This window comes from Salvelinus alpinus, chromosome 26, assembly GCF_045679555.1.
Source record: "Salvelinus alpinus chromosome 26, SLU_Salpinus.1, whole genome shotgun sequence".
NCBI lineage: Eukaryota > Metazoa > Chordata > Actinopteri > Salmoniformes > Salmonidae > Salvelinus > Salvelinus alpinus.
The window spans coordinates 31,209,683-31,234,204 of NC_092111.1; the positions used below are offsets into that span (position 1 = coordinate 31,209,683).

The following is a 24,522-nucleotide window of genomic DNA, read 5'->3' on the forward strand; positions in this document are numbered from 1 at the left end:
ACTCTGGAAATATACTGACACCATTTCTATACTGTCGTAATGATTAGGTTATTCGAAGAACAATTGCATGCGACGAATCAACAAGATGACAAAAACACTGTATTGCAGATAGGAAGGATGGATGTCGTGGTAAACTGACAGTATCATTTATCCCTTTTGAAATAAGATTCTTGATAGCCTACAGTCGGAAATATATGCAAATTATACAGTGCGGTTTGGCAAATTCAGTTGCAATATAAACTATCAATGCAAATGCAATAATACATCTTCCAATTCTACTTTCATAAAACCTGTCGTTAAAAAAATTGCGTTGTCAACGCGTTTTTTTTCTTCATAGTGTGTGATTCATATATTTCAAAATGGTGATGAAAAAGCAATTATGGTCGCAATCAGTTATAACTAAAACCTCTTTGATTAACCACCACACTTTACTTAAATTGGAGCTATAAAATTAAGAACATTTCGCCTGTAATGATTATGGACTGGGTTTGTTTTGGGAAGGTGGAATAAAACTGAATATAGCATAAATTATCCCCTAATTATACGCCAGTATCGCCTCAATTATCCTCTTATCAAAAATGGTTGTCTAAATGCAGCGTTTAGTTTCAATGTTCTCCCTTTCTATAACAAGAACTTGGTACCTTGCTATTATTGCCAGGCTTGTTATTTACTTTGGGGGATTTAAAAAGTGCACAACCCAGCCGGATAATCATTTTCCAGCAGTGGACCAAGAGAGAAGCACAGAGACAGTTGGTAGATATGAAATATATGAAATGCCTTTTAATATTGGATTTTAAACCAAGGCTTTCATATAAAAACGAAATATTTGAAGGTTACTTCTATATGGACATCAGGAATGTAGGTAAGATACCTATGAGCCATGTCTTCTGCATGATGGATTTGACACATTTTTGTTTGTAAAGGCTACATAGGGATTTATGTATTTGTTCAGATACATTAAATGAGGTAGGAATCAATGCAATTCTTAGTAACCTTATGGGACTTAGAACAATATATTAGCCTAGACGTCGTCATCCCTGATTGATCTAACATAGAATGTCTCATCCCGAGTTCCACCTCAACACGCAGGAGAGAAACCAGACCCATACCTTTTCTAATCGGCTTCGAATGGCACAAGGCAAACGTTGATGGGCTTTTCTGTGCTATTACTTGCATGCTTTACTATCTCGGTACTTGATTAGTTGAGACATCATAGTTTATTACCTTTTGGAGACCGCAGCATAATCACCTACCGTGACAGTTTTATGACCTCCGAACATGGTTTCTGTGTAATGTGGAAGTGTAGCCTAGCGTGTCCCGCAGGCGCGAAAGGAAGCTGTACACCAATGGAGATTAATTGAAGTGGTGAAAATAATGAAAGATCACTGTTTTTTTGTTTGTTTTAAATGGTCTGAAGACACAGTGTTGTGATGGACGTGGGCTATCCCCCCCTCCCCATAAACATAACATTTCGCATTTGGAAATAGTCTTGAGGCGATTTATATTTCTAAATAGTAAGCTGTACATGCAATCAATGTATACAATTGTTATTACCATAATGTATTATTTTGAGAGGAAATATATTTGCTTATATTGATGCTGTGCAATTTTATAAAGCATACATACATACATACATACATACGTACATACGTACATACATACATACATACATACATACATACATACATACATACATACATACATACATACATACATACATTACATATATTGCTCTCTGTTCAAGGCCTAAAAGGCTATAGTTCTCCATTTTTTTGGCATGAGGAGATTATGCCGCAAATTTAGCAAAAGTTAATGGGAAATGTTAAAATTAACAAATGGCAGCTATGAAAAACTATTTTAGCTTTCCTGAGTAGGCGATTGACCTTCACCGTCAAATCAATGGTTGTGATGATTTACAGAAGTGGTCTTTAATTCAAGCTGTGAAAGATGACTCTAAAATAACTCAAACATCAAACCACTGGGAATAGGCATGGGATTCCTAAACTGGAACTGCATGGGCTATGAGTTACTTAGTCTACGCAAAAATAGACTGCATGTTGGAGCAACATAACACACAATATGGATATAACACAATAATAATAATAATAATAACAACAACAATGGTGGTTATTGTCAATAATTATTAGTAAAGGCGTATTGTCTTATAAGTCTCTTCTAAAAGGAACTATGTGTATGTATATGTGCCTGCGGGCGCGCGTGTGTGTGTATATCTGTGTGACTGTTGGTCTTTGTGTCACGTGTATTTGTGGCGTTTTGCGTCTCGGTGTTTAAAATGGATACACATGTTAATCATATTTGAACGTTAACATGTAGCCCGCACTAAAAACATTCATATTTCTGCCAAGTGCTGGGACTTTGCGGTAGCTCGCTCTAACAGCTATTGACTGGCTTGCATGGAAAGCCATCTCATTGAGCTCTCCTTGTAGAGCTCTGCTTTCAGGAGCATTTGGGGCGTGGGGACTTGCCAGTCTAGCAGAAGCAGTTAAAAGTGTCTCTCTTCTCCAGAACTCAAACCCACTGGGTCTTCACAGACTTAAAGTTGTCGATGCTTTTCCATCGCTGCAGTGTGAGGGAAGTGGCGTGGGGAAAGCGAACGTAGATGGATGCCACACGCAGCTGTCTAACTGTAATACTGTAATACAAATCAGAAGGGTAGCATCTGAGTTTGCAGTTCCCCATACATCACCAGACCGCGTTCCTTGTTTGCTCATAGCAGAGCTAACCCTTCTAACATCATAGCGCACAACATTTGACGCACTTTGACGCAAAACGAATGTGCGTAAAAATGTGGAATGTAAATCATCTAGGCATCCACACCACAGGAGGCTGGTGAGGGGAGGACTGCTCATAATAATGTATGGAATGGAATGGAATTGAATAGTATCAAACACATGGAAAACTAGTGTTTGATACCATTCAATTCATTCCGTTCCAGCCATTACGTTGAGCCCGTACTCCTCAATTAAGGTGTCTCCAGCCACCTGTGGTCCACACGTAATATCACGGTCACATTAACAAAACAACAGTGATTGCTGGTTATTTGCATGTTGAAAAGAATAGACTACACTGATCTGACTCATTTCAACGGAAGTCAATGGTTATTTCTCAGTCATCAGAATCAAATCAAAATCAATCAAATTGTGTTGGTCACATACACGTGTTAGGCAGATGTTAATGCGAGTGTAGCGAAATGCTTGTGTTTCTAGCTCAGACAGTGCAGTAATATCTAACAAGTAATATCAACAATGTCACAACATATATCCAATACACACACATCTAAGTAAAGGAATGGAATTTAGAATATATAAATATATGGACGAGCAATGTCAGAATCATATAGGCATAATGCAGCAAGTGCAACTCAACCCATACATGACCATTTCTAAGAGCATAGCACAGCAAGATAGGTGAAGGCCTATAGGCTACAACTAGACCGACTGGCGATGAGTGATGTCGAAAAAAAGTAACTCGTTTTGGCCTCAATTATGACAAATAAACAAGGAACTGCACCATTAGCCTCCATTGTCAAATGGATTTCATTCAAAACGGTCGAAACTACTGCACCAAAACGGTGACCCATACACACCATTTTAATTAATCTCGACTGTTTTCTTTTTCTCGCATTTTGTGGAAACACTCTGTTTACTTTTTTAAATGATTACTACGTTGACTGAGACAGCCTGAAGATTAAATATAGACTGAGCATTGGAAATTAACGAACGAACAACTGAAAGCACCAATAAATCGATTTTCTGATACATTTCTCCTAATTGTGAATAAGCGAAATACTCAGAATGCATTGTTTTAGTGTGGGGATTCATGTTCACTGATAAAGACACTAGAGCTATTGTACCTGCAAACACCATTTATCAGGTGCCAAGTCAAAACCTAAAAAACTCGCATTTTTTATCAAATTAATTTATGATGAGGTTGACTTTCTCTAATGGTTCATAGGTGGATTTCAAGTGAATGTATTGCTAATATTGAAAACATACTGATGATAACATGTACTTTTATGTCATGGTCTTATTGGTTATGCGAATACAAAATCCATCTCAAACAATATGGCCTAATGTTTTCTCAGAGACGTATATACAAGTTCACAGTGTTTTTACAGAAAGGCTAGTCTAATGAGTCGGGCCTATCACTAACTTACAAATTGGACGATTTATTTCCACCAAGATGTCTACGCCGCAATTAATCGAAATTAAGCTGCTGGCTGTGCCGAACACCTTTCATCTTCGACTGGGACAAATAAGAACACCGTGGCTTCCTTACCCTTTAGTGCTTGTTCTCTCTCTCTCGACTTAATACGCAACATTATTAGATCTGACAGCACACAGCTCGGGTTTGAAGGAGAGGATTTCGCAGAGAGATGACAGACAGGAAGGCCAGCAATCATGGGCTTTTTTTATCAGAATATACTGTTCGATGCCGTTTATCCCTGATGATAGAAAATTGCTCTGTCGCCAGGACGCTGCTGCCGAAATAGAGGGCAAGAGCAATTTCCATTTTCCAGTTTGAAAGGCATTGAAATGAATTAGTAAAATGGAGAAAAAAAATCGTCCTGGTAAACAAAGGGGGGCAAACAAAGATACCCTTTTTCTTCCCGTGAGCCCTTTTTTCATTTTGTAATTTTTTCGTTTGCAGCCACATCGAGTGAGGCCTTCGGTTCAACACTTGCAAATCACACAGCCTTCTAATGTACTTCAAAGGCAATAATTAATTTCCAAACCTCCTGAAATATAATTGGAGAGGTAGGCTTCGTGTGTTAATCATAGCCGTCGTTTTTGTTGTATTTACGATGTCGTATGGATGTCTTTCATCCTCGATATCCATACTGTAAATAGTCATTTTTTGCCATTCTTGAAGATAGTATGCATTCACAGCCTATTATGTGCAACTGAAAAACTAAAACAAAAAAAATGGACACAAACACGTATAGGCCTGAACAACAACTTTTTACAATAGATAAATCATATAAGAATGAAGAATTCAGCTGAATGAATGAGAAGCAACACCTCAGAACTGCAGCTTCAAGCTTTGGTCTGCATTGGCACAATTTGTCAGATGAGAAATGTAATGGAGTCGAATGATGGGTTTGCGTGTCATCTTCTACATCTTGTACACAGGCCACTGTTGTTAGGCGTGCAGAGGGCGAACACATGACATATTTAGGATAAACAAATTCCCATGTGTGCGTAAATCTTAGAACTGTTAATAGTGCCCAAAAAGTAACTGCTAAATGTATATTTTCTCCACTGTTGCAGTCTACATCACAAAACAATATGTTTACAATTTCACATATATATTCACATAGGATTCCTATTGAATAAATTATTTGTAGTCTATTATTATTGTGGTTAATATGATTATTTTATAGACCTACATAAATAGTATCATCATCATTATTACATTGTATTATTACAAATGATTACATTAGCCGTTATTTGACACACACAGGTGGGTGATATAAAACAGAAACCATGTGGCAATAACAGGCCTATTTCCCATGTAGGCTCACCGCGTAAACGTTTTCCTGAGTTGAGTGTTGGCTAATATGGTGCTGCAACTGATTAGAAGAACCCTTTAATCCGCGAAGACTATGATAATGCGCCTTTGATCTTCTACTATAAAACAAAAACATCTACATATTCATTTTGGAGATCCCGTGGCGGGGCCTTCCACTGAAGAGCAATTAGGCTATTGTGCATTGAGTCTGAATACGCAGGTGGCTATAACTCCCAACAGGGTATTCCTATAAAGTTGTCCATAATGCTCTGCCTATTCTACCCCATACGGCGATGTAAATTACAATCACTGGAATGTATCAGTAGTTACGATGCAAGAGACAATACTTCTTTGACAAATCATGGGAGGCTAAATTGGGGTCATGAGCTGGTAATTCACGAGATAGATAGATCAGTGCACACGCTCGTGCAGAGCAAAGTCTGCTGTCTTTATCTCAGAAAATTGATTTAATTTAAAAAAATGTAAATACATAACAAACGAATGAGTGACAAAAGTTGGGATGAGGGATATGGAAAACTAACACATTTTTTGTTTAACGTCGATATACTTTTTCTTTAGTTGATAGGGAGTGGGACAGTGCACATTGCTGTTTTCCATCAGATACCATTTTTTTTGACAGTTCCTGAGCAGGTAAAGCAAGACAAAAAAAAGAAAATTCTCACCAGAAAGTTCTAAAAAATATCCTAAATGTTTTTAAATGTTCCATTATAACCAACATTTGGCGAAATTCTGTTATGACCAAGTTGCTTGTGCATGCATGCGTGCATGTGTCCTGCTGAAAGACCTAAAGACATCTACACACTAGCGGAATGCATGTTAGTTAGCCTGTAGAGCCTACCCTCTGGAAGGGATAAGTGAACAGATGTGGTGTAAAAAACTTCAGACCTAATCATATATGTGACATACAGTCTGGAACATAAACACTACACACAGACCCTTATGCAAATACTACGAGAATCGCATTTATTTCTTTTTTTCAGAAAAAAATATGCAATGCATTTCTAAAAAGCAAAATGACAAATATAAGGCATGAAAATAAAACAATTTACAGTTTTAATTTCCTAGTGTTGGGGAAGGCCTACATTATTACCTCCAAAATCCAAACAGTTATACAAAATTGAGAGAAATTAACATCCTTGATACAGCAGAACCAACTGGACATTGCAGTTAGACAGATCAGAACCAACTGCACATTGCACATAATCTGCAAAAATGAATTAATAATAAACGTAGGAGCAAATTGACCTACATTTGACTAAAGTGGGAACGATGGAGGAAGTGGCACACACAATGCATTAATGGCTATAACAAAAGGAGCATGTAATTTAAGAGCACAGAGTGAGCTGAGGCAGAAAAAAAAAAATCACACCTGGTCAAATGCCCTGTGACTGACAACCCAACTCATTCACTGGGCTGCCAAGGTTCTCATGAAAACGACACTGCAGGAGTTGTCAGATGATATATCCTAACTATTGTCTACCATGCCCCCATAAACACCTACCTGAAACTGAATTCTGAACAAGGGTTTTTCTCATGGCCAATGTTTTGAAACCTAAATCAATAGTTATAAGTAAACTGGATCCTTCTCACTCACGCATTTGTTGTTTTCATACACATTCTAGGAGTTGTCTCCTTTGTCCATAACATCCTTATCCCAATGTTTCAGTAAAATGCAAAACAGGCTATACATTTTCCATAAAGAGATGATAAAGGCCCAACTAAGTGCATGGAGAGGATAACACATTCATATTATTAATATTCCTCTTAGTAGAGGTGTGTTAACTGCATTAAACACTAATCTGAGGATAATAGATGTTGACTTTCTGAGCTCTGGATCACAGAACAATAATAGCATTCGTTTAATGGTCACTCTAGACTAGAGCATTGGTATTGCAAGCCATATCATTTCATAGTCATTAGTGCATTTCCTAGAAAGTCCCTAAGATCTTATTTTCATTAGTTCCAACTGCCATTTTCAAGTTGAGGGTTTTGACCCAGACTGCAGCCTGTAGACATCAGTGGCCCTTGGAAATGCAACTAACCTCACCAAAGGCCTTATTCAATGAAACTCAAAGAGACTGAATGAGGGCTTAACTAATGACTTACCTTATCTTAAATTATGACGATACAATTACCCAAAGGTCAACGATGCTATCTAATACAACCAAAAATGTCTCATTCACCTTCCTCATGTTAAGTTCTTCTAGTTTTGTTTCTTGATAGATGTGCAGTTGCATTGGACTCTATCTTGATGTATGAAGGCTGGTTGTTTTTCCTGTCACGTGAGTATTGTCATCACCATGGCAATCACATCCAATTGCAGATTCAATCACGAAATCTTTAGAAGCCAGAGTTTTTTCCACATTTTCTTAAATTAATTGACCATTTTACAAAATAAACTCCACTTGAATTTGAACAAGAACAACAAGGGGTGAAATCGTTAAGGGAAACGCAATGATTGTCTCAATATCATGACATAAGAAGATAAATGGAAAATTCTTCAAAAAAATGTTGATTAACAATTTTGATTCAATTTCCCTGTCCTCGTTTTGATTTCACCATCTCTCCACTCCGTTTTAACTCCTGAGTGTTATTAGCTATTTCTACCCACCACTGTCTGTCACCCTCCACTCCCAACCCTTTAATCTCTTCACTGTCTGTCACCCTCCACACCCAACCTTTTATTCTCTTCACTGTCTGTCATCCTCCACTCCCAACCCTTTATTCTCTTCCCTGTCTGTCATCCTCCACTCCCAACCCTTTATTCTCTTCACTGTCTGTCACCCTCCACACCCAACCTTTTATTCTCTTCACTGTCTGTCACCCTCCACTCCCAACCCTTTATTCTCTTCACTGTCTGTCACCCTCCACTCCCAACCCTTTATCTCTTCATCACCATATCCCCTTCTTCTCTCCTCCGAATCTCCATCTTCTTTCTCTTCAAACCACCCCCTCCTCCCCCTTTCCCTCTCCTCACCCAACCCTCTATCCTCACCCTATACCCGTGCCCCCCCCCACTCACCCACCCACCCACCCACCCACTCTCCCTTGTTGGTTTCCACAGCTGCAGAGAGTGAAGGAAGAGATGACCGACCGGAGAATTGGCCCCTGGGAGAGCAGCGGGACATCCTGGTGCTATTAGGCTCGTGGCTAATAATAGGTGTTTCAGTCCAGGGAGGAGATCAATCAGTGGGAATCATGGGGAATGTTCGGCGCAGCGCTTTTACACATCAGCCCAGATGGATGAAATTACACTTGTCTGTTTTTAGTTGCATTACTCCCAAATTGGTTGTCTACTTTTTTCTCCCTCTCCCTCACTCTTTCAGTATTTGCCTCTCCATCCTTTCTCTCTCTCTTTCTCTCTCCCCTCATTCATGTGTCACTGGGCTACTAAAAGGATTTGGGCGCTTAGCCGCACTCTGCTCGATTCTCTGCCACTTGCATATGGACTCAGATAGGATGACGTGAGGTCTTGTCTTAGGTTGTTCTGGTTCCAAAGATTGGGCTGGGTTATGTGCAATTTTGTTCTTTGTAAAAATGTAAATTTTAAATTTAAAAAAATCTTTATTTCAGTACACATTTTAATGCAACATTGCATCTATTCTACCACCTATACTTCCAATGTATTTGTGTATGAGGACTAAAACAAGGTGCTTTCTAGGAATAATATCACAGCTCCTGAAATACATTGAATATAAAGTCAGTATTTCAATCTGATTGTATCAAATCTAAATAAAGAGTTGTGAAAATAATGTGATATTGAGTTGTCTTTACTAAGACTGGGAATGTTGTGGTGTAGTGTTCTGTGGTTCTATATGTAAACAAAGACAATAGTGGTGCATTGGAACCATTGGCACTCCAATGGAACTGAAGACTCTGATGACACCCCAATGGAACAGAGGACAGCTCCAAAGGCACTATACATTATACATACCAATGGTAGATCCACAACAATGAAGATATACCAATATCAGGGACACACAAACACACAAAGATAGACTGACCAGGTGAATCCAGGTGAAAGCTATGATCCCTTATTGATGTCTCTTGTTAAATCCACTTCAAATCAGTGTAGATGAAGGGGAGGAGACTGGTTAAATAAGTATTTTTAAGCCTTGAGACAACTGAGACATGGATTGCGTATGTGTGCCATTCGAAGGTTAATGGAAAATACAAAATATTTAAGTGCCTTTGAACGGAGTATGGTAGTAGGTGCCAGAAGCACTGGTTTGAGTGTGTCAAGAACTGCAATGCTGCTGGGTTTTTCATGCTCAACAGTTTCCCCATGTGTATCAAGAATGGTCCACCACCCAATGGAAATCCAGCCAACTTGACACAACTGTGGGAAGCATTGGAGTCAACATGGGCCAGCATCTCTGCTTTTGACACCCTGTCCCTGCCCCGACGAATTGAGGCTGTTCTGAGGGCAAAAGGGGGTGCAACTCAGTATTAGGAAGGGGATCCTAATGTTTTCTACATGCAGTGTAGACTGTATACATCGTTTCCCCTACCACTACAGAGGGAGAACTAGCCTACTCTCTGGAGATTCATGACAGTGAATATATGCGTGCTATGCCATGTATCATTTCCAGTCCCCCATGCCCCGACCTTTACAGCATGTTCAGTGACAGCGCGTGTCAGTCAGAGAGGTGAAGTACAGAGGCTGAGAGGGCTCATTTGAAGGCAGTACATAACAGCTATTTGTGTCACTGATTTCCACCTTTGAAGATTTGACAGCCTGAAATGTTTAGTGTTTACAATAGCTCCCCTGGCAACTTGTCTCGAAGTTTGCCATTTCCCCGCTGATGTGTCTCTCGCTGCCAGCATTTTGATACTGATAACTTAAAGAGACAGAGCTATTGCTTATGTGTGAGTATAGGCTACGTAAGGGGAGCCCAATGATAACTATCGGCTACCATCGTCACACTGGCAATCACGGCGAGAAGGCACTCTGTAAAGTAACTACTCTGAATAGGATTGCAGGGGGGACGTTTTCCACCATTAAGAATCAATAGCGGCATTCTTTGTCAGGTCTCAATGCCTGCAGAGAGAACCCCTGATTTGGAGATGTTCCTCTGTATCTGATTGCGCAACACGGAGAGAGAGAGAGATGTCAGCAGCACTGAGAATACTGTCCACAGAAAGAGTCCTTTGACTGAAAGCTTCGGTGACCGGGGGGAGGAAATCAGGGCCCTCTCAGAGAGTGTCTCCTTAGCAACGAGGAGAAAATTAACATTGACATCCTGAGTTCCAAGCGAAACTAAGCTGGTTGAGATTTCCGCGGCGAGCAAAAGTGATGTTCAAAGACAGACACTGCTCCCATCCCATTTATATTGAAATTAGTATTTTCTTTATCTCGGTTGTGTGCTGGGGTGAATACAGAGAGTCTTAATGTATTTTGTTCATTTTTCTGTGTCTCACATTTCTACGGCTCTCCTCTGTGACGCCGTGTTTGCATCCCACTGTGGTAAACACAACGTCGCTATGACAGAGAATGTAATTCAGAGAGCTGAAAACACCACCGCTGAAGAGACAACACTCTCTCTCTCACACACACACACACACACACACACACACACACACACACACACACACACACACACACACACACACACACACACACACACACACACACACACACACACACACACACACACACACACACACACACACACACACACACACGTCTCACATCCAGCCAAGGTATTCAGCTCCATCCCATGATTGCAAACATCCCATAGGGCCTAATGACAGCAGCATCTCCCAGGGCCTCTGAGGCATCCTGCTCTCCTACTGATGCAGGGGCTCATTCTGTCATCACCAAACATGAAATTCAGCGGATGGCCGTCTGCCTGGAGAGAGCTTGGCAACAACGACCAGAAGCGAGTAGTTTTGGTTAATAAAAATGAGACGCAAATTGTGTGCTGCTTTTAGGCCCTACGAAATGGAAGAACCGTGAGGTGCTTCCTCCCATTACGAGCTAGACAGCTAGGCAGTGCGAATAGTGTGGAAGGCAGCTAATGTAAGCATGGATACATTAAACAGTAATGAGGAAACATGGAGAAGAGGGTCAGAGGGGCCATCGCTTGGCTCCAGAGGCCTGGCGATGGAGAGCTTTCAGCGGCGTTATGTGATGGGCTTGTCATCCCTATTTAAAGAGCAAGGGAGAGGTGGAGGTCAACAATGTTACACATAGCAACAGTTGCTAAGACTAGCCATAAGAGGCGTATTCCGTTTTTGTAATATGTACAGTTACTGCTATATCTACCTGAGGTAGCTAGTATGAATAGGTGGATAGAAACGCTTTACATATCAACGATAATCATTTTTTTTTTTTTTTACAATATCACATAATATGAAATTATCATAATATACTCAAATACTTCAAGACTACGGAGTCCCTATTGTTGACTAAGGGTTAGATAATCTGAATCTTAATCTGGATAATGTATTATCATATCATGAATGATAATGGGATGATTAAAACAAAATGAAACTGACATTTTGAATTTGAGGCATAGGCCTATGTCAAACATACACCAAATTCTGCCAAACATGTATAAAGCATCACCGATGTGACACAAAACAAATGATCTGACATTCACCATAAAAAATGAAATCCATAAAGTCTGGCACATTGATGACCTTGGCTCCATACATCTAGAAAATCTTACCCACAATCCATCACATCATTAATCTAATTCAGATGCTCAAACCCAATCAAACACAAGCATCATTCAGCAGCACATCATCTTCAGCATGTGGAGAATCGACAGTGACACACCTAACATCAGTGAGAAGCCAACCCTCCAGTGGCTGCTGTCTCCTCGCCGCCAATCAGCCATCACAGTTCATGCAGCATTGCTTCTAGAAGACGAGGATGAACGTTCTAGTCCCTCCTCAGAACCCTCCCTCTGGCATTCAGCTACTGATGAGGCGCTATGGAGTCGCCTAATGGAATGCCATGGCAACAACACCTGGCAAGAGTTCATCCAACCAACCCCTTCTCTTCCCCTCCTCCACCCCCATACTACCCCTCCCCCACTGAGCTAGCTGAAAACGCTGGAACATATTTCCCTGAGACAGAAAGCTTTCCCTGTGAACAAATAATGGGTACGAGCCAATCTAAATAAAGTGTGGTTTATGAGTTGCGGTCAGAAATGTCTCCCTCTCTCTTTCTCTCTACTCTCTTTTTTTATGTTCTGCACAAAATGGCTGCCAACAGTTTTTTTTCGCCATAGGGTTTGTTGGTTATTATACAAAGCCATTTTCCCCCCCTCGCACAGTGAGACACAGAGTCAATAAAAGGCAGCCGGTAGACCAGTAGTCTACAACTCTCTGGAGAATGGTACAAGCGCCATCTAGGCCAAAACAAACTTGATATGTCTCTTTGCCATTTTTCAACCCTGGCTTCTCAGTAATATGTTTATTAGGCTTCTGAGCTGAATAAATCTACTAAAGCGTGGCCTACCACACTTGTGGTATTAATTAATCAACAAAAGACCCGTAGGAGGGCAAGGGTTCAGCCGGATCCTATCAGATTCAGATGTTTCATAAACCTTCAAACTGAACCGTTGTCTGAGAGTTGACCATCAATCAAATCCATTGATGAAGTACTGGAGTTCGGTCGTGCTTAGTTTTGGAGGCGGACCATAATCATTCCTTGGGAGCTGCTACCAGGCAAGAACAGCGTTAATAGTTATAGAACAGAGCTACAGTAGCTACATATTCCACTGTACTTATTTTGGGGTATTTCCTGCTTTGAAAACAAGCACTTCAGAACTGGGTCAACTGGTGTCAGCTAGCCTCCTGAGGGACCAATCAGCAACCAGTGGGAGTCCAAGTACCAGGGGTTGAAGGTCACTGCACTAGAGTCCTCCAGTCAGTGCTTCTGGTCAGACTACTGATGATGATATCTGAGGTTCCGGCTGCTCCTTTGAGGTTCCTGTCCTTCTCCTCAGTCCATCTCCTTATCTCATTTTCTCTCTGGATGACCTTGTTATGTCTGAGCTCCAACCAGGTAAGTGTAGAGCACAGGAGGTTGGTGGCACCTTAATTGGGGAGAACAGGTTTGTGGTAATAACTCGGGTGGAATAAGTGGAATGGTATCAAATACGTCAAACACATAGTTTCAAGGTGTTTAATGCCATTCCATTTGCTCCGTTCCGGCCATTATTATGAACCATCCTCCCCTCAACAGCCTCCTGTGGTGTGGAGAAGGCTGAAGTTGCCCTTAAACACTGATGTTGGGTCAGTTTTGCATTTCCCCCACTAATGGTTAAGGTTAGGATTGGGGAGGGGAAGCGGATCTTAATTCTGTACCTAAGGGGAAATTTCACCCCAAAGCGGTGAGTGCTGCTTGGGGAGGAGTCGTTTGGGTAGCGGTCTAGTCTGGTCTGAAAATGTGTGTAAAGAAAGAGACAGTAGCCAGCCAAAAGAATGTTGAACAGTTGTTTCCAGGCCTGGAGCGGCTAAGTGAACTAATAGAGTGCCAAGTGCTGTGAGAGAAAGTTCTGTGTTAATGCACCAGTATCAGTTTCATCTGGATTTAATGCAAGAGACATTTTAAATATCTAAAGTTTATTTACTGCATACCAATTAACCCATGGTAGACAATAGAGTGGAGAAATAAAGGGTTTCACCTGTAATCTGACCAATGAGAACGAATAGGGGTCTGAGTATTTCCTGGCCACTTGATCTGACCATCAAAAACTCCAGTTAAAGGCTATAACAGGAGCCAAGATTCTTTCCTGGTCTGATCACATGGTCAGGAAAAACATCAGACTCTGAGAGTGACATATCTTAATGCAACTTCCAAAAACAAGAAACAGAAAAACCCCATAATCGTTGTGTTAACCAAGGGAAGCACAAGAGGCACAAGGCCCTTAGTTGGTAGCAGACTATTTTCTAAGTCCCCTGCTGATTCGGCTTCATGAATACAGCAGCTATCAAGAACTGGTTTAGCAGCCCGTCATTAGTGGGCAGGCCCATGTTATGGTTTGGTCAAGCCTTTCTTCTCCATGTCTCTGGGTATGGCACCAACAGCAACACTCTTTTTGTCGCTCAAAACCAATAGATGGAGTGTAAGGCCACAAGGCTGCCATTTATGCTGAGCAGAGAGTTTAAGCTACCAGCTCTTGTTAATTCAATTTAAGGGGAAAGGCTCTGAGGCTTTAGGGGCGAAGTGTCATAAATCATATGTGTGAGGAATTCTGTTTTTATGGATCTCTGTTAGGATTATTGACCAACACAGACTGAGCCCTTTAAGAATAATTAATTTTTCCATTGCTCAAACGTCTCCAGTGAAGTATGGAACAGCAAGCAGCAACTGATTCATTGTAAATGAAGAGAGGTTTAGGACGTAAAGCCGGGTGGAGATTTAAATTGAGCTGTGGCTGCATTATACTCATAAAAAGCTGAGAAAAGCCATACGTTGAATAACATAATAGAGCTACTTCTAATTTGTATATAGGTGATCCTGCTGCTTTTACCATGATGACATTTCTGCATTTACGCTAATTTACACCGGGTGGAAAATACCTGTTTATAGTTATTTGAAGGCCACGGCAATGTGCTGATGACAACAATGTTACTAATACTAAAACATTTTACATTTACATTTAAGATGTCATAGAGCGACTTATGCTTAAAATAAAGTTGAAATTAAAGTAGAAAGGGGCTATTTATATGGTATTGATGCACAGTAACTTGGACTCAAGTTGCATGGCTTGTCTGAAGACTACGTGACCCATCTTGGTACATTGACATCCAATATAGTGATAATATGGAGGCTTCTAAAGCACTAAAACACATTTACAGCTGAAGTACTGAAGTCAAGCTTCAGTGCTTGATCAAGACGGCGGGAAGGATAATTGGTATAGATCAAGAATCAGACACCAACCTGTACACAAAACTCATCCTCCTAAAACTTGAAAGTATTTTACAGGACAGTATTCATCACCTTCACTCACAGCAGCAGCAGCCGGACAAGGGGAAAAATACTTCTTCAATAGAAAATTAAAACAGATAGATATGGGGACTCTTTTACTCCAACATCCATTGGGCTGTATAATAGATAGTCTGTTGGTCCCTCCAGTATACAGCATATTGCACTGTCACTTTAAATGTGTAGCTATAGCACTTTGAATGAATTATATTATGTAGTTTCTGTGTTTTCATGTTTTATGTACCGTCTTTTTAAGCACATGACCAAATTAATTTCCTCCTGGCGGGATAATAAAGTTAATCTGAATCCGAAACTGATTCATGACAAATTGTACATCATGTGTAATACGTTGTTTATTTAAGTGGTCTTATATAAATACAAGTAGCAGCTTTTCTAAGTCTAGATTTATGGAGGCTTTAGAGTGTCTGGATAATATCTGGGCATTGTGGCACTTACTCAAAGGCCACTCATATGGGACCCAAATTATATACGCTCATGGATTCATGAGTTTGGGAAACCATGCTCTATATAGCATCACATTTGCCTATAAATTATTTGTGCATCTATGAAGTCCTTATGAAGGGTTTATGAAGGCTTCATAAAGACTTTAAGTTGTTGTTAGTTTAAAGAGTTACCAATACATAAAGCCTTAAAAAGGGGCGTGAGAACTAGGTAACCATTAGTAACCCATCAATAAATCATCAGACAGTTACACTGTGTAGCCAAATGTCTCCCTTCATGTGTTGGTCTTCTTCATGTCTGGGAGATGTCAGATTTAGGTGGAGGAATATTCAGTTGTGAAGGATGTTTTTGATATGTGTTCAGAAAACTAAAGTCACCATGGTTCTGAGTAGGAGGAGGTAAAGTCTAAATCCAATCAGGTGTACAGGTTATGCTGTAAGAATACGTATTTGAATTAGAATTCATGTTTACAGTGTGAACTGAAAAGACACTCAACTGCATACCAAATCAAGCCTATTCTCCCTTTGCAGGGATAATGTTATGTTTTACTAAATTGGCTACCTTTTCGATTCATATATATATATATAAAATGTTGTGCATATGAGGGGTGTAGAAAGTGTGTGTGTGTGTATGTGTGTGTGTCTGTCTGATGTGTGTGAGCATGCCTGTGTGTGCATATGTGGATGCATGAGCGCATGTATGTGTATCAAATACCATTTTATTGGTCGCGTACACATATTTTGCAGATGCTATCACGGGTGTAGCAAAATGCTTATACTCCCAGCTCCAACAGTGCAGTAATACTTAACAATACAAAACATGCAAATCCCCAAAATAAAAATAAAGGAATTAAGAAAGATAGACATATGTAAATATAGAGTCTGGAATATAAATACACTATATATGCAAAACCCTTGAAATTAGTGGATTCGGCTATTTCAGCCACACCAGCTGCTGACACTTGTATAAAATTGAGCACACCGCCATGCAGTCTCCATAGACAAACATTGGCAGTAGAATGGCCTTACTGAAGAGCTCAGTGACTTTCAACGTGGTACCGTCATAGGATGCCACCTTTCCAACAAGTTAGTTCGTAACATTTTTGTCCTGCTAGAGCTGCCCCGGTCAACTACAGTGGGGAGAACAAGTATTTGATACACTGCCGATTTTGCAGGTTTTCCTACTTACAAAGCATGTAGAGGTCTGTAATTTTTATCATAGGTACACTTCAACTGTGAGAGACGGAATCTAAAACAAAAATCCAGAAAATCACATTGTATGATTTTTAAGTAATTCATTTGCATTTTATTGCATGACATAAGTATTTGATCACCTACCAACCAGTAAGAATTCCGGCTCTCACAGACCTGTTCGTTTTTCTTTAAGAAGCCCTCCTGTTCTCCACTCATTACCTGTATTAACTGCACCTGTTTGAACTCGTTACCTGTATAAAAGACACCTGTCCACACACTCAATCAAACAGACTCCAACCTCTCCACAATGGCCAAGACCAGAGAGCTGTGTAAGGACATCAGGGATCAAATTGTAGACCTGCACAAGGCTGGGATGGGCTACAGGACAATAGGCAAGCAGCTTGGTGAGAAGGCAACAACTGTTGGCGCAATTATTAGAAAATGGAAGAAGTTCAAGATGACGGTCAATCACCCTCGGTCTGGGGCTCCATGCAAGATCTCACCTCGTGGGGCATCAATGATCATGAGGAAGGTGAGGGATCAGCCCAGAACTACACGGCAGGACCTGGTCAATGACCTGAAGAGAGCTGGGACCACAGTCTCAAAGAAAACCAATAGTAACACACTACGCCGTCATGGATTAAAATCCTGCAGTGCACGCAAGGTCCCTCTGCTCAAGCCAGCGCATGTCCAGGACCGTCTGAAGTTTGCCAATGACCATCTGGATTATCCAGAGGAGGAATGGGAGAAGGTCATGTGGTCTGATGAGACAAAAATAGAGTTTTTTGGTCTAAACTCCACTCGCCGTGTTTGGAGGAAGAAGAAGGATGAGTACAACCCCAAGAACACCATCCCAACCGTGAAGCATGGAGGTGGAAACATCATTCTTTGGGGATGCTTTTCTGCAAAGGGGACAGGACGACTGCACCGTATTGAGGGGAGGATGGATGGGGCCATGTATCGCGAGATCTTGGCCAACAACCTCCTTCCCTAAGTAAGAGCATTGAAGATGGGTCATGGCTGGGTCTTCCAGCATGACAACGACCCGAAACACACAGCCAGGGCAACTAAGGAGTGGCTCCGTAAGAAGCATCTCAAGGTCCTGGAGTGGCCTAGCCAGTCTCCAGACCTGAACCCAATAGAAAATCTTTGGAGGGAGCTGAAAGTCCGTATTGCCCAGCGACAGCCCCGAAACCTGAAGGATCTGGAGAAGGTCTGTATGGAGGAGGAGTGGGCCAAAATCCCTGCTGCAGTGTGTACAAACCTGGTCAAGAACTACAGGAAACGTATGATCTCTGTAATTGCAAACAAAGGTTTCTGTACCAAATATTAAGTTCTGCTTTTCTGATGTATCAAATACTTATGTCATGCAATAAAATGCTAATTAATTACTTAAAAATCATACAATGTGATTTTCTGGATTTTTGTTTTAGATTCCGTCTCTCACAGTTGAAGTGTACCTATGATAAAAATTACAGACCTCTACATGCTTTGTAAGTAGGAAAACCTGCAAAATCGGCAGTGTATCAAATACTTGTTCTCCCCACTGTATAAGTGCTGTTATTGTGAAGTGGAAACGTCTAGGAGCAACAAAGGCTCAGCCGCGAAGTGGTAGGCCACAGAATGGGACTGCCGGGTGCTGAAGCGCATAGAAATCGTCTGTCCTTGGTAGTAACATTCACCACCGAGTTTCAAACTGCCTCTAGAAGCAACATCAGCACAATAACTGTTCGTTGGGAGCTTCATGAAATGAGTTTCCATGGCCGCGCAGCCGCACACAAGACTAAGATCACCATGCACAATGCCAAGTGTTGGCTGGAGTGGTGTAAAGCTTGCAGCCATTGGACTCTGGAGCAGTGGAAACATGTTCTCTGGAGTGATGAATCACGCTTCATCATCTGGCAATCCGACAGACGAATCTGGGTTTGGCGGATGCCAGGAGAACTCTACCTGCCCGAATGCATAGTGCCAACTGTACAGTTTGGTGGAGGAGGAATAATAGTCTGTTATTCATGGTTCAGGCTAGGCCCCTTAATTCCAGTGAAGGGAAATGTTAACGCTACACCATACAATGACATTCTAGACGATTCTGTGCTTCCAACTTTGTTTTCCTGTTCCAGCATGACAATGCCCCATGCACAAAGTGAGATCAATACAGAAATGGTTTGTCGAAATCGGTGTGGAAGAACTTGACTGGCCTGCACAGAGCCCTGACCTCAACCCCATCGAATACCTTTGGGATTAATTGGAATGCCGACTGCGAGGCAGGCCTAATCGCCCAACATCAGTGCTCGACCTCACTAATGTTCGTGGCTGAACGGAAGCAAGTCCCCACAGCAATCTTCCAACATCTACTGGAAGCATTACCAGAAGAGTGGAGGCTGTTATACCAGCAAAGCGGAGACCAACTCCATATTAATGCCCATGATTTTGGAATGAGATGTTCGACGACCAGGTGTCCATATACTTTTGGTCATGTAGTGTATATAAGTATATGACAGTGTATATAGACATTATGGTCAGCATATGCATAGAAAAGGTGTGTACAGCAGTAGTTATATAGGATGAGCCATGACTAGAATACAATATATACATATGAAGTGGGTAAAACAGTATGTAAACATGATTAAAGTGACAAGTGTTCAATAACTACTTACATAGTGCAGCAGTCTCTATGGTGCAGAATTGAGTACCGGGTGGTAGCCGGCTAGTAACAGTGACTAAAGTTCAGGGCTGGTGTGGGCATGTGTGTGTCTGTGTGCGTGCGTGATCGCGCGCATGTCTGTGGTTTCTAAGTGTAGTGGGAGCTCTGCCACGGGGTCTGCAGCAGCCAGGAGTAAAAAAACACCATGTAGTCACTCTGAAGGAGCCAAAACTGTTAATGAGCATTAAAAACCTAGAATCATCTTGACCAAACTCCCAGAGGTAATGCTTATCACATACCCTCCACTAGCACCACCTTTACCTTAGCCTCTGCCGAGTCCCCAACAAGCGGATGCTCCAGTTTTCAGGAGAAATAGAAAGAGAGCCTGTGACACGACTTCCGCTTTTGGATGTTAGCAGGACAACACTCCATCTTAACTCCTTCTATAAATGTAACGTGTTGGTCCCATGAAATGTTTAATACGCACAAAAAAATCTTATTTCTCTCAAATTTCTTGCACAAATTTGTTTACATCCCTGTTAGTGAGTATTTATCTTTTGCCAAGATAATCAATCCACCTGACAGGTGTGGCATATCAAGAAGCTGACGGAACAGCATGATCATTACACAGGTGCACCTTGTGCTGGGGACAATAAAAGGCCACTCCTAAAATGTGCCATTTTGTCACACAACAGAATGCAACAGATGTCTCAAGTTGAGGTAGCGTGCAATTAGCATGCTGACTGTAAGAATGTCCACCAGAGCTGTTGCCAGAGAACTGAATCAATTTCTCTACCAAAAGCTTTAAAAAAAAGTTAATTTCTCTACCAAAAGCTGCCTCCAATGTCATTTTGGGGCCATGCATTATCATGCTGAAACATGATAGCGGCGGATGAATGGGCTTCAGGATCTCGTCATGGCATCACTGTGCATTCAAATTGCCATCAATAAAAAATGCAATTGTGTTCATTGTCCGTAGCTTATGCCTGCCCATACCATAACCCCACCGCCATCATGGGGCACGCTGTTCACAATGTTGAGATCAGCAAACCCCTCGCCCACACAACGCCATACACGTGGTCTGCCGGTGGACGTACTGAGTACATCCACCGGCGAAAGAGATGTGTCGCGCTGCAAGAGGAAAATGGTGGTCACACCAGACACTGACTGGTTTTCTGATTCACCCCCTACCTTTTTTTACGGTATCTGTGACCACCAGATGCATATCTGTATTCCCAGCAGTGGAGGCTGCTGTCACGCTTGTTGAAATGAGTGGATCAAGGCGCAGCGTGCGTAGAATTCCACATTAAATTTAATATTGAAACTTACAACCAAAGCAACAAAGAATATAACAAAATGTGCAGTATTGCAGTGCTCAAGGCAATTATACAAAAACAAGATCCCACAAAAACCCAGTGGGAAAAGGCTGCCTAAATATGATCCCCAATCAGAGACAACGATAGACAGCTGCCTCTGATTGGGAACCATACCAGGCCAACATAGAAATTAAAAAACTAGACTACCCACCCTAGTCACACCCTGACCTAACCAAAATAGAGAATAAAAAAGGATCTCTAAGGTCAGGGCGTGACAGCTGCTGAAGGGAGGACATATCATAATAATGGCTGGAATGGAGTAAATGGAATGGTATCAAAGATGTGGTTTCCATGTGGTTGATACCATTCCATTGACTCCATTCCAGACATTATTATGAACCGTCCTCCCTTCAGCAGCCTCCACTGATTCCCAGTCATGTGAAATCTATAGATTAGGGACTAATTAATTCATGTCATATGACTGATTTCCTTATATGAACTGTAACTCAGTAAAATCTTAGAAATTGTAGCATGTTGCATTGATATTTTTGTTCAGTTTCAGGCATTTCTTTTACTTCTGCTATGTTAGTTTACCTACACCATAACCACAGCCCAGCCAGATACACTCTCACACAGACCAGGGAGGACAAGCCCTTTTTGGACCTTCCTTCCTCCTTTCCCTTGAACGAATCACTGATCCAATATGGTTGGATGGTGGAAGCAAGGGTTTCTCTACAGGTTATGTAGGGATTCTATAACAGGCAAGAGGAAGGAAGTATGAATATTCTAACATGTGTAGAGGGAAGGTGAGGAGAGGATGTTAGGATGGAAGACGAAGGAGAGAATGGAGGAAGAAAAAAAAGAAAAAGCAGGGATCATCTCTGAAAATGAGCAGCACAGAGACTTACGTAAGAGGGCTAAACCACATATTTACACGTCACATTATGAGACAATTCAAACTGCTTACACGATTGGCCAATATGTACAAAGGGGCAAATGGCTGAAGGGGAGAGCTGATCTCAGTCACAATGAGCAGCACAGAGACTTACGTAAGAGGGCTAAACCACATATTTACACGTCACATTATGAGACAATTCAAACTGCTTACACGATTGGCCAATATGTACAAAGGGGCAAATGGCTGAAGGGGAGAGCTGATCTCAGTCACAATGACAGGTACCACATGCACTCGGTCAGTCGCTCACACTAACCTGAGATTGGGATTTATTAGCTTTCAGCACAAAATTAAACAAAACGTTTCATACTATAACCACCTCAGAACGACCTTCATAAATTATCAGGCATTAGCAGACGCTTCTGGTGTACACAAACTCACTCCATGTGTGCGTCCCAAATGGCACCCTATTCTCTATATAGTGCACTACTTTTGACCAAGGCTCATAAGACTGGTCAAATGTAGTGCACAATATAGGGAATAGTGTGCAATACCTATTAGAGGAGGCGTGGACGGCAAGCACCAGGGGACAAACATCACTCTGTCCACTTGATTACAACAAATAAATACCTCACTAGGCACGAGACGGCAGAACGAGAAACACTTTTGTCACAATTTATTTATACAATAAATGAATCAGACCAAATCAAGTACATCTTTGTGAGTGAATGATTTGCTCGTCTCTACTGGAGCACCAACGGCAACAACAGTAGTTACACTACCACAGTTTCTGACTTTCTCAATCAAACTTTGTTTTACAGGCCTGACACGCACTCACGACAAGCAGCTAAAGTACTGCCTAATAAATATCTCCCAATTTTTTATGCCCGCTTTGAGGTAGCCTTAATTATCCAGCCACTGCACGCACTCCTCAATGACATATGTCCCGAGGAGAGCCAAAAATAACACAGTCACGAAAGAAGATGGAGAGGGGAAGAAGGGGGTGGGGGGAATGGTAGAGAGGGCCACAGGTTTTTCTCAGATATTCAATTCAAGTGAGCATGAAGAGTGGAGCAGCAGGCAGGCCTGGTTCTTTGGTCTCTTGGCCTCTGCTGGGGTCCCAGAGGAGTGCATTAGAGGCCAGGGCCTGAGGCAATGGTGAGAGGGAGGTGGGTGCAACAGAGTGAGGAACGCTGGGCAGAGCCACCTGTGAAGACAGATCGAGAGAGAGGGAGGGAGAGAGAAAGAGAGAAGATCATTTGTAGTGTTCGTTGTGACAGGAGGCATTTGTCAGCTGGTATTGAAGGCCTGGTAGGTCAATGGTGGAGGAGGAGGTGGAGGTTTGAGCAGGTCCATTAGCACAAGCGACTGGGTCCAGCAGGCAGCAGGGGTGAGGAAACAGGCACTAAGTTAGCATAGAGGACCTGGAGCTCAGAGGGGATATAATCACACTCCTCCACACAACTTCTCTCTCTTCATTTATTTGTACTATTTTCTACATTGTAGAATAATAGTGAAGACACCAAAACTATGAAATAACACATGGAATCTTGTAGTAACAAAAAAAGTGTTAAACAAATCAAAATATATGTAAAGTACCTACTCTTTGCCTTGATGACAGCTTTGCACACTCTCAACCAGGTTCATGAGGCAGTCATCTGGAATGCATTTCAATTAACAGGTGTGCCTTGTTAAAAGTTAATTTGTGAAATTTCTTTCCTTCTTAATGCGTTTGAGCCAATCAGTCGTGTTGTGACAAGGTAGGGGTGGAATACAGAAGATAGTCCTACTTGATAAAAGACCAAGTCCATATTATGGCAAGAACAGCTCAAATAAGCAAAGAGAAACGACAGTCCATCATTACATTAAAACATGAAGGTCAGTCAATCTGGAAAATTTCACGAACTTTGAAAGTTTCTTCAAGCGCTATGATGAAACTGTCTCTCATGAGGACCGCCACAGGAAAGGAAGACCCAAAGTTACCTCTGCAGAGGACAAGTTCATTAGAGTAGCAGCCAACAAGTGCTCAGCATATGTGGGAACTCCTTCAAGATTGTTGGAAAAGCATTGCAGGTGAAGCTGGTTGAGAGAATGCCAAAAGTGTGCAAAGCTGTCATCAAGGCAAAGGGTGGCTACTTTGAAGTATCTAAAATATAAAATATATTTTGATTTGTTTAACACGTTTGGCTTCTACATGATTCCATTTGTGTTATTTCATAGTTCTGATGTCTTCAATATTATTCTACAATGTAGAAAATAGTAAAAATAAAGAAAAAGCCTTGAATGAGTAGGTGTCCAAACTTTTGACTAGTACTGTACATGCAACATCGTATATTCCTCCATTGGTATTTGCACATCCAAAGAGACATTCAAAATCCATCATCAACTCACATTTTCAGGCCTACCACAGTGTTGACTGTCTCCAAAAGCTTGTCAAACAAGATCTATACCCTCACAATATTCCAGAATGTTACTCTAATTGACAAAATCACTCCAGTTGGTCTAGACTAGAC

At 41.4% G+C, this 24,522-nt stretch overlaps 1 long non-coding RNA gene across 1 annotated transcript; it reads left to right on the forward strand.

Moving 5' to 3' along the window:
* Positions 1-334: 334 nt before the first annotated feature.
* LOC139555159 (uncharacterized) lies at positions 335-9,310 on the forward strand. Its single transcript, XR_011670949.1, has 2 exons — positions 335-7,835; positions 8,618-9,310. It is a non-coding gene; the product is annotated as an uncharacterized lncRNA (long non-coding RNA).
* The last annotated feature ends 15,212 nt before the right edge of the window (positions 9,311-24,522 follow it).